The 9,075-nt window shown below is 37.5% G+C and overlaps 1 long non-coding RNA gene across 1 annotated transcript; it reads left to right on the forward strand.

Annotated features, from left to right (window-relative positions):
- Positions 1–673: 673 nt before the first annotated feature.
- Positions 674–6,421, forward strand: LOC130463642 (uncharacterized). Its single transcript, XR_008923825.1, has 3 exons — positions 674–997; positions 1,083–1,158; positions 1,635–6,421. It is a non-coding gene; the product is annotated as an uncharacterized lncRNA (long non-coding RNA).
- The last annotated feature ends 2,654 nt before the right edge of the window (positions 6,422–9,075 follow it).

The following is a 9,075-nucleotide window of genomic DNA, read 5'->3' on the forward strand; positions in this document are numbered from 1 at the left end:
CCTTTTGGATATTTGCTACCGGTCGGGGATTTCTGCTCGCAAGGAGGTTGATGTTGGGCTGACTAGTGAGAGTGATTGAGCTCTTCGTCCTGCAGATATATTGCTTTACTCATGGGATGGCGGTTTGGATGTGTGTGTTGACTTGACTGGGTCTTCCCCTCTGACGCAATCTGGGTTGGCAGGCTTCGTTCCGGGTCGGGTTGTGGTGGTTGCAGCGCAAGCAGGATAAGTATGCGGCACGTTGTAGGGCTTTGGGCTACGGTTTCTTTCCTTTTTCTTTCTCTTCTTTTGGGGAATTAGAGAAAGGGGTTGTTTCTTTGCTGAAGCGGGTCTAGGTGTACTCCAGGGCTCAGGACATTGGGGCGGGGGCAGCTGCCCACATTTTCAGCAGGATCGGGTTCGCCATAGCCAGAGGAGTGGGGGCCCAGATTGTATCTCGGCTCCCCTCGAACTTCTTGTAGTTCATTTGATCTTTGTAGCTTGCTAAGCTTGTAACGTTTTGGTGTTTTCTATAATAATAATAATAATAATTGTTAGCTACGTAAATTTTAGCTCTTGGCTATTGGAAAGTCAACTATTATATAACAAGCCATGATTAGTCTATTTTAATAGAAAACAAAACAAAGCCCATTAATACTTGTCGTATAAAGAGATGAAACACTCATATATGCTAGAGTAGTTAATAAGAATAAGCATTAAAACAAGGAAAAGAAGAGACAATTTCTTACTATTTAGTGGGCTAGAGGTATGTGGGCCTAAGGACTAAAATCCAAATCTCCTCAAGTTGGTAACTGATAATTGCCAAGCAAGAAAATGAAGAACAGAAGCAGCGCCGCAGAGGAGAAAAGAGGAGGTGAGACAAAGCAACGACTGGGCGGTGGACGATGGTCGGAGCTTGGGCAAGATGGGCGGCAGAAGCAACGCCGTCGGCCGGTTCTGGTGGTGGTTTTCCGGGCAAAAAGGGGCGGCAGTGGTGGTTAAATGGTGATGAGTTATGGTAATTTCCAGAAATTTGAATAATTTAAGAGGGCTTTTAATGGTGGTTTAGAAATTGAAGGTTACTTTGAATTGTATTGTTTCAGGGATGATTGAGCAGCTATTTATAGGAGCAATGGTGTTCTCTGGATGCAACAACTCAGCAAGATTGTATTAACAAGTGTAAGAATTTGAGCAATGGAATTGGTGATTAAGATTAGCTACTCCAGTTTTAGGTTTATAGGTTTACAAGTAGGTTTGATGATTTAGCAAGGTAATTGATTGTTGTAGAGACACATGGAGAGTTTGGTGATTGAGCTTCATTTCCATGGTGACACGATTGAAGGAGAAGAAGAGGGCTGGGAACCTGATTTACTCATATAGGGGCAATTCAGTAATTAAGTATATATTCAGATTTTTAACTCCTTTGACTAAAATAAATAAGTTTTAACATAATTTATAATTAAATCATTAAACCTGAAAATAATACTTATCATTAAAACATTTTAATTTTCTAAAATATTTATTAACGAGGTTAAAGCTTAATTAGAAAGGCAAATTAAAATAATTAGCATAATTAATCAAGTTTAAAAATCTGGGGTATTACACTAATTCACCCCCCTTTTGTGTTGTTCATCTAACCTAACAATTGGTATCAGAGCCGGTGCTCTATAATTTACAGGTAATTCTGATGAGTGATCCGGGAAAAGATGAACAATGTTATGAAAGAAACAGTTCCCACAATTCTGCTGTTCCTGATGGACGAAAAGGAGGATAGCACGTATTTGGTGATGATGATGATTAACACAAAGATTGAAGAAAAATAATTAGAGGTAAATTTTCAATCTTTAATATATTATTTATGTTTGCTCTTAATTGTTAAATATTCGGAACATCATACATTATATACTATTGGCCATATGTGTGTACATTCCGTAACGCAGAATTAGAAATCAACGATTGATTGTGAACAACCTTGATTTAACCCTGTTTATTTACAAGTTTTCAATAAGACTTTGCTTTAATTTAAAATATTTCTTTCGGTTTTGAAGAGGAACAAAGTGGTCTTGATTGTTGCATAATTCCAGCAAAAATTATAATTTTCTCTTGGTCTTGTCGATATTAAAAATATTTCTATTTTTCCAAATGGTTTGAAATATAATTTTTATTATCTTGAATCTAAAAGGTTTGATTTTTAAATGGATTTTTAAAATTACAAAGAATTTGTTTCATAAATATTTTACTACGAACATGTGTGCAACAAGACTTGTTAAAAGCATTATTAATTTGAAGTATCAAAAATTGTTTTGGCAAATTGTCGAAAAGGTCATGCAACTTGAATTGAACCATGTGACCATGAATACCAAAATCATTGAGATGGAACTGAGATTCGTTGTTCCTTGTGTTGCTTTCGGAAAACAATTTTTGGTTCCAAAAGAGTTTTGAAATCTGTGTTTAAAAATTATTGAACTTCTTCATAATGCAAATAAAAAGGAAAATTCAGAATTTCAAAATGAAATTTTCAAAATTTGAATTTACTAGGAACAACCTAGATATCGTTTATGGAACAAGTCATATCAATTTCAAAACAGGTTTTACGAATCAAAATAAGTTTCTTATTGGTGAAGTGTTGAACACATGAAGGGAACTTATATGGAAAGTTCCGACTTTGAGTTTTGAATTGACTTTGATGGAACTTAGACATGTTCCTACAACTGTTTCTAGTAAAGATGACCTTATCTGTTTTAAGAACTTGAAATCCGACTTTAACTGTTTTAAATACGATATTTATGTGTCTTCAATTGAAGAGAAGGTTTTCAAATCATTTTAAAAATTATCAATCTTCATCTCACTAGAAACAGTACAAGGAATAGATCTGGAGGAACTGATTGTTCCTACTTATGGGAACTGAATTATTTAGGCACTGTTATTTTAATATTTTCAAGGTGTATGCCTAAAGTCAAGAAGGTTATGCATTATGAACTATTTACTTATTCAGTACCATATGAATGCATAATTCATCTTGTTAGTATTAGTAGTATAGTAAAACATGTTTTAAAAAATAAAGGGCACATCTGACTACTCCTACTAACAACAAGGGACTCAAGCAAATTTGGGTACCCAAGAACAAGAACTGATCTATTTTGCAGGCCATATGTGAGAAAAGACAATATAAAGCTCATGACAAAAATGTTATTCATGCACATATTTGAAGACATATAAGTGTGTCTCACGAAAAGCCTTTAAAAGATATTCTAGAAGAGAAGTTGTATTACAGGTTTATATCATTATGCAAGAGATCTATAACGAAGAAATGGACAGCTAACAAATCACACAAAGAAGAAAGAAAAGATGGTATATCCCTTAAGGTCCGTTGAAATATTAGGAACAGACGCAGTAGGAACTGGATAAGAAAACCGTACAAAGTCAAATCCAATTCCTCCACAACAAGTCAGTTCCTTGTAATCAAGATGGATGAAGACAACGAACAAACTCATATGGATTAAATTTAAGTTTCAAAGACTACGTTAAGAAGACAGAGTTATGAGTAATATGAAGAAGGGAGTTTAATCAAAATCCTTATTTACTTTGTGTGATTTACTTTGTTTCCTTTATTTATTATATTATTAACTCTTTGTGTTTGGTTAGTTGTGCAAATTAACGATAAGGTTTTGAAGATCTATTCTTGAAGTAAAAGAAATTGAAGCGTAAAAATATGTTCCACGTATCAAGGGAACAGAGACCAAGATTTGGAGGAACCACTGAAGTACCTAAGAATACAGGAACGAAAACCAACTTATCCATGAGAAGGCTTTGACGCCAACGCACAAGTTCCTGGTCCAACTCATGAGGAACTCAATTTCAGAAATATAACAGAAGTTCGGGAACAACTTTATTAGTGAATGTACAACAAGGAACATCAACAAGGTGTACTGTTGTAAGTACAAAAGAGACTATCAAAAGGGAGTATTCACGTCCAGAAGTTTCTGTATATTTATTTCTATGCTTTAATATATATTTATTTCTTGAAGACTAACCTACTAACCTTATAATTGCACAAAAGATTACACTTGGGTTTTGATTTTAGATTACATCATTGTGAGCGAAAACAAAGATGCTTTACTGGTTAATAAAGACCCCAAACCAATGCAACTTATTCTTCAGATCTACGCGAGACAACCCAAGATGAAGAAGCATGGTCAAGCATAAAGACCAAAGGAAAGAGAGCGAGTTCCTGTTCAGATGAAAGAGGAACAGGGAGCAGTTGAGACGAACTATTCAGCATCACTTAGAGCGTTCCAGCAAAGAAGAAAAAGAAACACGAACAAGATCTCAACTAATAAAAGGGGCCACAAGGAGCAACTAGAGTAAATGTGAAACTAACACTTAATGAAACTCGTCAGTAAGCCATCAATGATCAAACCATATCCAACGTTTTCAAGCACGTTTGGACCATGTGAGGTATAACACTCTTACTCATATTAATGATGTGTTAAATTGCATGAATATCGCACCGTTTATTTTAAGAAACCTTCTAAATGTTATTTCGTGTGAATAAATGCTTTTGATGCTATCACCAAATAGTAAAGGAACAAGAATTGTTGAAACTAACATGAGCATAAAGTACTCTTTTCCCAAATGAACATTTCGTTTAGGGCCCTTGTACACTTTTCAATTGAAGTAAATCATGCACACCTATAAGTCAATGTGTCACATTCAATTCTCATGTTTTAAGAGACATATTCACTTGCCTAAAAGTATTAGAGGAATCGTTGAGAAATTTGGATGTTGTCCCAATACAAAATTCCTAAGTTGCCAAAGGAACAATAGACGAAACGTTGAAGGAACAAGGCAATTATGTTCCTGAAATATTGCACTTCTTTTTTAAAATCTTTTAGAGGGAACAAACCTTCAATACCCACACCGTATTCCCAAAGTCAGGTTTGTGTTTTCGTGATTGGGTTGAGCCTACCCAAGCCGAGCCATTAGCATTATTCTACAATCTTATGATTGTGGGTCTGTGCTAAGTTCAATCATACTCTACAACCCTGGTCTTTTCTATTTCCATATCATGTTTCAATAATTTCAAAGATTCTTATTCATATGTTCCTTATCCCATATCATATGTGTACTGTAGACACCTACTTTTGTCCCCATTCCCGAAAGGGAATCCTCGATGATGAAAACGTAAATCTCCACTTGACAACGCATCTCCTATAAAATAACGAATCTCAATTCCCCTTTTCATTTCACCAAAAACCTGCTATTTATAGAAACCTGCTATTTATGGAAACCTGCTAAAATAGTAACTGCCGTAATGGGTAGTTGTTAAAAGTGGCAAGTCATAAAAGATAGAAACCTGTCAGAATTAGGTGTTGCACTCCAACATAAATCCTAAATGAGATAGAAATTGCGAGAGAATCCTATTCCTAATATGATTCGAAAGTAAGAGTTACGTATTAATTAAAATCCTAACGAGCCTAGAGTTCGTAACGGGCCCAGACGCATCCCGTCACAAGGTTAATACGCACTAAAAGACTCAATTAAATCTCAAATACTCCGGATTCTAGGAATCCGAATCTGACTAAGAAAAACAGCCCAGATCCTATTTTCAACGCCTGGCTCTGGGCGCCGAAATCTTCGGCGCCCAGGCCTGGGCGCTGAAAATACCTGGTACGTGTTTTAGAGTTCTGCAATTCTATCTTTCCACGAACTCTTTTCTATAAATAGGGCCTTAAGTTCGACGTGAAAAGGACACAACAACACACAATTATTATTCTGAGTATTGACTCTAAACCCCTAAGCCTAAGCCACACGCTGCAAAACTGATCACGCGTTCTGTCGCAATCGATCCATAAATCGAACAGAACGTATCCCGTCCCATAATTTGAGATTCGTTAAATAAAAGGAGAAATAGCAAAGTCAAAGTGGTTAGTTTTCTGAGAACCGTGACGCACCTCTCAAGGGTGCGTCGTAATGTGTCCCTTTTCCATGGTTTAATTGCTTTCCTCACCCTTTTATGAACTGTTAAACTAACTAAATCTGATTGTTCGATCACGCTTAATAAATATGATATTTTTTGGGAAATTGGATTATCATGCTAGGTCCCTTAAAACAATCTAAATCAGATAATCGCGTTCGATCTACTACTATATGTTGCATATTGCTAAAATCAACTCAGATTAGTTTAATAGTTAACGCATGTCCCTTCAATTATTTATGCTGAGCTAGTAAGGATATCCTGCCTCTGGAGTTATCGAAGAGCGAGTATTCCTCTCGGTAGTTACAGTCCCCCGAACCCTCAATCTCTACCCTGCGGGTGTACGCTGAGCAATCCCCACCACCAGGGATCACAAGGGAACCTACGGCCATCGTGGTCAAACATAATTGCATTCCCTTTATGTCACGATAACCGGGTTTTGTCAGTTTTTCTCATTGTTGTTAAAAACTGAATGGCGACTCCTATATTGTTAGGTTATGATTCATATGACAGTTCATAAATCATGCGGAAAAACCATAAAGCCAGGAAACATATTATTTACACATAATCATTTAGCATAGTTTAGATGCATACTCTTTGTTGCGTGCCTTCCCTAGCTGCGCCCGAACCGAACAAGAACAAGTCTTTAGGACTCCAAGTGTCGTCCCTCCGTAGATAGTCCACAGCACGTCCGGATCCGCCTTAAGATTGACCAACTAGAATCGCCCTTAAGGTTCTAATATTTTCGGTTAGGTAGGCAAGAATATTGGCTGATTTTTCTGCTTAAAAATCTTAGTTTTGAATAGTTAAAACTTGTTGTATAAATAATGACCCCTAGGCCTTTATTTATAGAGTTATGGAAAAGGAATCGTAATCCTAGTAAGATACGAATTAATTGAAATTAGAATCCTACATGAATTCTATTTAATTAATTTATCCAATTAGGAATAGAAATTTAATCATACACTGACTCTTGTAGATTTAGGAATCACGCATGAGCACAAACTCACACACACACGGCAGCCACAAGGGCTGCCCATGCGCGTGCGAGCAGCAGCCCACGCAGCGCCGCCCACGCATCCGTGGCCTTGGCGCGCGCTGGGCCTGCCTTGCGGTAGGCCTGGGCGCTGCCTTGGCTGGGCTTGTGGCGCGCGTGCTTGCTGGGCGATGGCCCGGCTTCGTGCTGGGCCTTCGTCCGGCAGGCCTCGTCCGATGCTAATTCGTACGATACGCTTCCGATTAAATTTCCAGTTCCGGAATTTATTTCCGATACGAACAATATTTAATATTTCCGATTCCGGAATTAATTTCCGTTTCGAACAAATATTTAATATTTCCGTTTCCGGAATTATTTTCCGATTCCGGTAATATTTCCGATTCTGACAATATTTCCGTTTCCGGCAATATTTCCGATTCTGGTAATATTTCCATTTCCAATAATATTTTCCGATACGTACCATGTTTCCGTTTCCGGCAACATCTACGACTTGGATAATATTCATATTTCCGATACGATCCATATTTCCGTTTCCGGCAATATCATCGTTTCCGGAGTATTCATTTCTTGCCTGTGACGATCTTAGCTCCCACTGAAACCAAGATCCGTCGGTTCCGAATATTCATAGATGGAGTATTTAATGCCATTAAATACTTGATCCGTTTACGTACTATTTGTGTGACCCTACGGGTTCAGTCAAGAGTAAGCTGTGGATTAATATCATTAATTCCACTTGAACTGAAGCGGCCTCTAGCTAGGCATTCAGCTCACTTGATCTCACTGAATTATTAACTTGTTAATTAATACTGAACCGCATTTATTAGACTTAACATAGAATGCATACTTGGACCAAGGGCATTATTTCCTTCAGTCTCCCACTTGTCCTTAGGGACAAGTGTGCATTTCCTAATTCCTTTGTCACTCGATGCTTGCTCTTGAACATAAGGTAAGAGTTGTCATCCTTATTATGTCCAGAGGTGTTCCTCGGTTTCAGAGTTCAACTGATCAAATAAACAGATAATCATAGCCTATGATTCATCCGAGCACGGCCATGCATTTCACAGTTTCTAGCTCTCCGAGTGGCCTTGTACAACTTTTAAGCATCTCTTCCCGATTTATGGGAGGACAATCCCAATCTTGCGATCTTGAGATTAGACTTCGTTTGATAGGTGATTACCTGAGCGTTGCCTTTATAGCCTCCTTTTACGGTGCGACGGTTGGTCAACGTCAAAGCAGCCAGTTCTCAAACAAGTAATCTCAAATCACTCAGGTATTGAGGATTTAGTGTCTAATAATTTAATGAAATTTACTTATGACAGACTTTCATCTCTTACAGTAAAGTTTCATAGGTCTTGTCCGATACTAGTCTTCCCAAAGTAAGTATCTATGCAAATGATTATGACATTTCCATGTCCACATAGTTCAAGAAACAGAACTACTAGTCATCTTGCATTCTAATCGTCTAACGTTTTCTATGCGTCCAATTTTATAGAAAACTCCGATTAGGGACCATTTTCAACCTTTGACATTCAAGTTCACTTTGATAGACATTTCTTAGTCACAGGACTGGTCCTGACAGTCTATCTTGAATATATCGTCAAGTTGAAGGGACTCATCATTTAATAAACCACAAATTAAATGGAAAAATGAATTCCTTTCATTTATTGTGAATGATTAACCAATAATGTTTTACAAAGATTTAAACTCTAAAACTTTAAAACATTAAACAGAGACATCAAAGCCATTCTCCAATATGCTTGATTCCCATAGCTGCAGTGTGCGAGTTGTGCTTCGCTTGCGGCAGATGTTTAGTTAATGGATCTGATATGTTGTCATCAGTTCCAATTTTGCTTATCTCGACTTCTTTTCTTTCAACGAACTCTCGTAGAAGGTGAAATCTACGAAGTACATGCTTGACTCTCTGGTGGTGTCTAGGCTCTTTTGCCTGTGCAATAGCTCCGTTATTATCACAATACAGGGCTATTGGTCCTTTAATGGAGGGGACTACACCAAGTTCTCCTATGAACTTCCTTAGCCATATAGCTTCCTTTGCTGCTTCATGTGCAGCAATGTACTCCGCTTCAGTTGTAGAATCCGCAATGGTGCTTTGCTTAGCAGTTTT

This window comes from Spinacia oleracea, chromosome 1, assembly GCF_020520425.1.
Source record: "Spinacia oleracea cultivar Varoflay chromosome 1, BTI_SOV_V1, whole genome shotgun sequence".
Lineage (NCBI taxonomy): Eukaryota > Viridiplantae > Streptophyta > Magnoliopsida > Caryophyllales > Amaranthaceae > Spinacia > Spinacia oleracea.